The sequence below is a fragment of the Fukomys damarensis genome, unplaced genomic scaffold, assembly GCF_012274545.1.
Source record: "Fukomys damarensis isolate Sample0158 unplaced genomic scaffold, DMR_v1.0_HiC HiC_scaffold_37, whole genome shotgun sequence".
In the NCBI taxonomy this organism is placed as follows: Eukaryota; Metazoa; Chordata; class Mammalia; order Rodentia; family Bathyergidae; genus Fukomys; species Fukomys damarensis.
This window is the reverse complement of record NW_022900949.1, coordinates 28,735,473-28,741,059: the sequence shown is the minus strand read 5'-3', so window position 1 is coordinate 28,741,059 and position 5,587 is coordinate 28,735,473. Positions and strand designations below refer to the sequence as shown.

Here is a 5,587-nt window from a genome sequence, read left to right as displayed (position 1 = left end):
TTAGCTCAGTGGTGCTGCTGCCTGCCTCACAAGGGCAAGGTCCTGAGTTTTAGCCCAGTACTATGAGAGAGAGAGAGAGAGAGAGAGAGAGAGAGAGAGAGAGAGGGAGTCATCTTAGATTCTACATGTAGTTGAGACCATACAAGTTGAGACTTAGTCTCACATTTTTTTCCAGTACTAAAGATGGAATCCGGCCCTTTTTATTCTTTATTTTGAGACAGGGTTTCTCTAAGTTATTAAGTTGCTCAGGCTGGCTTGAATTTATGATCCTCCTGGCTCAGCCTCCCATATAGCTAGAATTATAGATGTGTGTCTCTGTGACTGATTGATATTTGCCGTTTTTGTACCTGAATTATTACACATGATGTAATGTCCTCTAGATTTATCCATATTGCCACAAGTGACACGATTTCCTCCTTTTTAAAGACTGAGGCAGGCATGGTGGTGCATGCATATAGTCCTAGCACTTGGGAGGCTGAGCCAGGAGGCCAGCCTGGACATAACAAGACCCTGTCTCAGAAAAACAGCAATAAAATAAAACAAAGGCTAAGCAATATAATGTTGCTCTACTCACTTGGGGTGATTCCATTCCTTGACTGCTCTGAACATGGAGGTGAGTAGACATCTCACCCACATCCTGGGGTCCTTTCCTTTGTATGTTCATCAGCCCTGGCATTGCTGGGTCCTGTGGGTCCATTTTCCATTCTTTGAAGGATCGCCATGCTGTTGACCATGGTGGTGCTGTTCTGGCTTCCATCCCCACGGGCAATGTGTAAGGACTCCCTTTCCCCCACACCCTTGCTAAAGCCTGCTATCTTTCCTTTTTTTATGCAGTCATTCCGCAGGTGTGAAGTCATACTGCAGTGTGGTTTTAGTTTGCATTCCTCTGATTAGCTACATAGCTGCTAGCCACCTGTACATCTTCTCTGGAGAAAGTCGTGTGGTTTGCAAATATTTCTTCCCATTCCACAGGATGTTTTTTCCTTCTATTGAGTTTTTCCTTGGCTGTGCAGAAGCTTTTTAGTTTGAAACCCAGTCTCACTGAATTGCCCAGGCTGGCCTCTAACCTGGAATCCTCCTGTCTCGGCCTCCTGACTAACTGGAATGGCAGGCATATACCACCATGCCTGGCTCCCACTTTAGTCTTCAATGCATTTTGTGTTCTGCATAGGGGGTGAGATGAATACATGCCTTCTTCATGCCTTGACATGCATGCAGCTTATTAGCTCTATTCATTGGTAAGATTGTCCTTTCCCCACCACATGTTCTGGGCACCTTTGTCAGAAATCAATCACCTGTCCGTTCGTGGATTGATGTCTGAGCTGCTGCTGTGTTCTGCTGCCCCACGTGTCTGTTTCTATGCCTGCCCCACACTTGGAGGCACAGCTTGCAGTCAGTCAATGTGGTACTTCCCTCTTTGGTCTTTCTGCTCATGACTGCTTTGGCTACACAGGGTCTGTTGTGCTTCTGTGTGCATTTTGGAATTGTTTTTTCTGTCTCTGCGATTGGAATATTGCTAGGGATCGTACTTACCCTGGAGATCAGGGGCTGCAGTACCTTGGCTTGCCCAGGCTTTGCTGAATGAAAAGGGACTGTCCTGGTCTGCACATAAAATCTGTAATATAGTTAATGTGTATAAGCAACAGAACTTATTTCGTTTTTATATTTTTGTCATAACTGTTCTCACATTAGCGATGTTGTACATGTAATTATAACAATATGAGCAAAAAAAAAAGTATGTGACCCATTTTTGTGCTTCCTATACATAGCTGCTCAAAACCTTATTTCAACTCACTACATTTTTCATGAACTAATACCACTGCAGTTATTAAAGAAGAAAACTTACACATCTACTTAAAAACAGCGGACTGTCCTCATAGGCACACCTGTGCAGGTAGGTTGAAATATCGTTATTAACAATGACTGCATTTTACTCAACAAGCTACATAAGCACAGACAATGGCTGACACATGGGGGTTTCGCCACCAAATGTGTGGGGGGCACAACAGGTGGAGTTGCCGTGAAAATACCACTTTAAAAATTCATAATCCTGTGAAAAGCTTCTCATCTTGTGGGGCCATGGGGCCATGTTACTAGCTGTCCAAGGCTGTGTGCTCTGTCTCCTCTTCCCCTCCCTCCCTTCTGCCTTTTCCTTCCCGCTTCTCTTCCCCTCCCTCCCTCCCCTCTCCTCTCTTTTCACGATGCTGGGGGTTGAACCCAGCACCTTTACACTGCGCTACATTCCTGGCCCTTTTTCATTTTTTATTTTGCAACAGGACCTTGCTAAGTCACTAAGTCTCCCAGACTGGGCTCAAACTTTTCTTTTCTTTTTGATGAATTTTGCAATTTATTTCTTGAATCCTTATTCATACATTGTTTGACTATAGGATTCTAAAATCATATTTTTCCCAAATGTATCCCAAATCACAGAATAATTATAGCAAAGGAATACAGAAGTCACTTAGTTTTCTTCTCGGTGTGCTCAATACAGAGAGTCTCTTGCTTATTTGGAAAACTTCACCTCATCCACTTCACCTTCTCCATTGTAATCATCTCCATCATCTTCAGTGGCCTTCCTAGTATGGTGCAAGGCCAGTCCTGGGATTGTGCAGTCTCCTGAAGTGACCAGTTGAGGACCCTCAGCAAGGACAGCTTCATCATCATCTCCCAGGGCTCCATGAGGACCAAAACAATTGAAGAAGGAATCATCGGAAATGGTTTTAATCACCGTTTTAGAACAGTTCCACATTCTTTCTGTTTCTACTGCTTTTCAATAGCTTTCAAAGTGATATTTTTCCTTTTTTCCCCATCTGTTGGGCACCCTGTATAGCCCATAATTTCTGGTTCATCCACTGAAAAGGGATCAGAACCACCTGACTCGGATCTCATCCTGTACATCTTTGTCAGTGCCTCCTTGGTGAAATATTTGCTGGGTTCGAAGCGACATTCTAGGATAAAACTCCTAGGCTGGCCAGCATCTGAGGATGTCACTGTAAGGTCTGTCACATGCTTCAGAACAGGTCCCGGTGTGTCTGATGTCTCTGAGCGAGGCAACGGTCTTGAAACAGTCCGCCGAAATTCAGGAAGTCTGTTAGGATCTTCTTTTTCTTCATCTCCAGGCTTGGCCTTTTCTTTGAGCTCCTCTGAAATCTCATCTTCTTCACCTGGTTTCCATTCATGTTCTTCTTCATAAAGTGTATTAATGATCTCAAACCACCTATCAAAGAGGCTGATAGAGGACAGCGTACTTCCTTTCCAGACCGAACTTTTGCGAAGAATGTTGACCTCTATCTGTGCCCTTGTAACTTAAGGTTTTTGAGAGCAATCATTCTTAACTACCCTCAAGGCGTTGTCAAGTTCTGCTCTGTTTTAAGAACTCCAAATATCAGCAGCCAGTGCACTGAGCTAGCAGACAGAGCTGCACAGGGAGTAACTCCGGGTCCGTGCAGAGTGAGGAGCAGGAGGCGGGGCCACAGAAGTTGCCACTGAAACTACAGGCTCAAACTTTCAATCCTCCTGCCTCCCAGAGTGCTGGGATGATAGGCGTGCACTCCCAAGCCTGGCTGAGGAAAAGCCCTTCATTGTTGAACTTAATGTTGGCTGTGGGTTTCTCCTCTGTGGGCTTTATTGAGTTAGGTACATTCCTCATATACCTAACCTGTTGGGTTTCTACTGTGAAATGTAGTTTCCTTGTCGTACCTTTACCTGACATTTTGGATCAAGACATGATTGGCCCTTTCTATACTTTCTACTTCTCTCAAAGCAGTACGGAATGTCTCCTCTCTCACTGCCAAGTTCAGTCATTTCTATCTCCTCTCTTCTTCTCTCCCTTCTCTACCAAAGATTCGCCAATTTTGTTTGCTCATTTCAAAGAAGCATCTTTTAAGTTTGTTAGTTTTTCTATTGTTTTTCTATTCTCTTTCATTTATTTCTACTATAACCTTGATCGTGTCTTTCCTTCTGTTTCAAAAGTTCAGCTTCCATTTCTTTTTCTATTCAGAGTGGAAAATTAGGCTCTAAATTAGCACTCTTTTTCCTCTTTTATAGGCATTTCCAGCTATAAACCTCCATCTGTGAGCTTCTTCGCTGTACCCTATATTTTTGGTGTCTTGTGCTTTAATTCTCATTTATTTTGGAATGCGTTATAATTTATTTTGTGATTTCTACTTTGACCACTGGGTTTGCTTTTCGATATTGTTGTTGTTGTTGTTTTGGTACTGGGGATCGAACTCAGGACCTTGCACTTGTGAGGCAGGTGGCGGCACCACTGAGCTAAATCCCCAGTCCAACCACTGGCTTTTTAGGAGTATATTTTAAAATTTTATGTATTTTTAATTCTCTAGTTATTTTTCTGTTAATGATATCTGTTTTTTTCCATTTCATCAGAGAACATGCTCTATGTGAGTTCAATGTTTTAAAATGCATAAAGATTTGTTCTCGGGCTGGGGATATATTCAGTGGTAGAGCCATTGCCTAGCAGGCACAGGGCCCCGGGTTCCATCCCTAACACTGAAAAGAAAGAAGGAAAGAAGGATACTTTTAAGGCTCAATATGTTCCGTTTTACTTCTTCATTGTTTGTTTTGGTTTTCTGAGACAGGGGCTTGCTATGCGAACTTGCTGTGTAGCCCAAGCTGTCCGCAAACTCTCTGTGATCCTCCTGCCTCAGCCTTCCAAGTTCTGGGATGACAGGCGTGCACCACCACACCTGACTGTTTCACATTACACAGTGCTCCGTGTGCACTGGAAAGGCCGTGTCTGCGGCTGCTCCGTACTCTACAGGTGTCCAGTCTAGTTGGTGTTCAAAAGCTTCTACTCCTGGTCTAGTTGTCCATCATTGAAAATGTAGCGTGGAGATCTCTAACCGTATAGTTGAATTGTCCGTTTCTTCCTTCATTTCTGACACTTTCCCTTTCATCTGTTTTGGGGCTCATTTGCTGGGTAGATATGTACGTGTTGATGATTGTCACGTCTTCTTGACAGTAGGCGGCTGGGGATTGAGCCACGTTCCCTAAAGGCATGTGGAAGTGAATTTACCCAGCTTTGGAAGTCTGGTCCTTGTGGACACAGTCCAGTCACAGTGAGGTCACATGTCACAGTGTCCTTTGTCTCTAGCGACAATTTTTCTCTTAAAAGTCGGCTTCCTGACACGGGAAAGCACTCAGGCACTGTTTTGATTACTGCTGACATGTTACATTTTTTTTCCAGACTTTTATTTACATTCTATTTTTTCTTTTACTCTCAAAAGATAGAGTAAAGTTGGATCGTGTTTGTTATCCACAATGCTTTTCTTGCCAATTGGAGTGTTTAAACCTATTTACATTTCATGTAATTGTTACAAAGATAAGATTTACATCTTCTGTTTTGAAATTTGTTTTCCCTGTGTCTTCTGTCCTTTTTGTCCCACTTTCCTCCCCGTTAGTTTCTTCTTTTGAGTTAAATAGATCATTTCTACTGTACCCTCTTAATTATGCCACTGTTTGTTTTACTATTTAAAAATTATTTTCTTAATGTTTTCCTTGGGATTACAGTGAACATCTTAACTGTGCAGTTTGGATGACACCAACTTCATTTCCATCTTCTGTGAAA

General features: G+C 42.8%; 1 pseudogene; it reads right to left on the bottom strand.

The window, feature by feature from the left end:
- Positions 1 to 2,503: 2,503 nt before the first annotated feature.
- LOC104867262 lies at positions 2,504 to 3,712 on the bottom strand (annotated as a pseudogene).
- Positions 3,713 to 5,587: the final 1,875 nt, after the last annotated feature.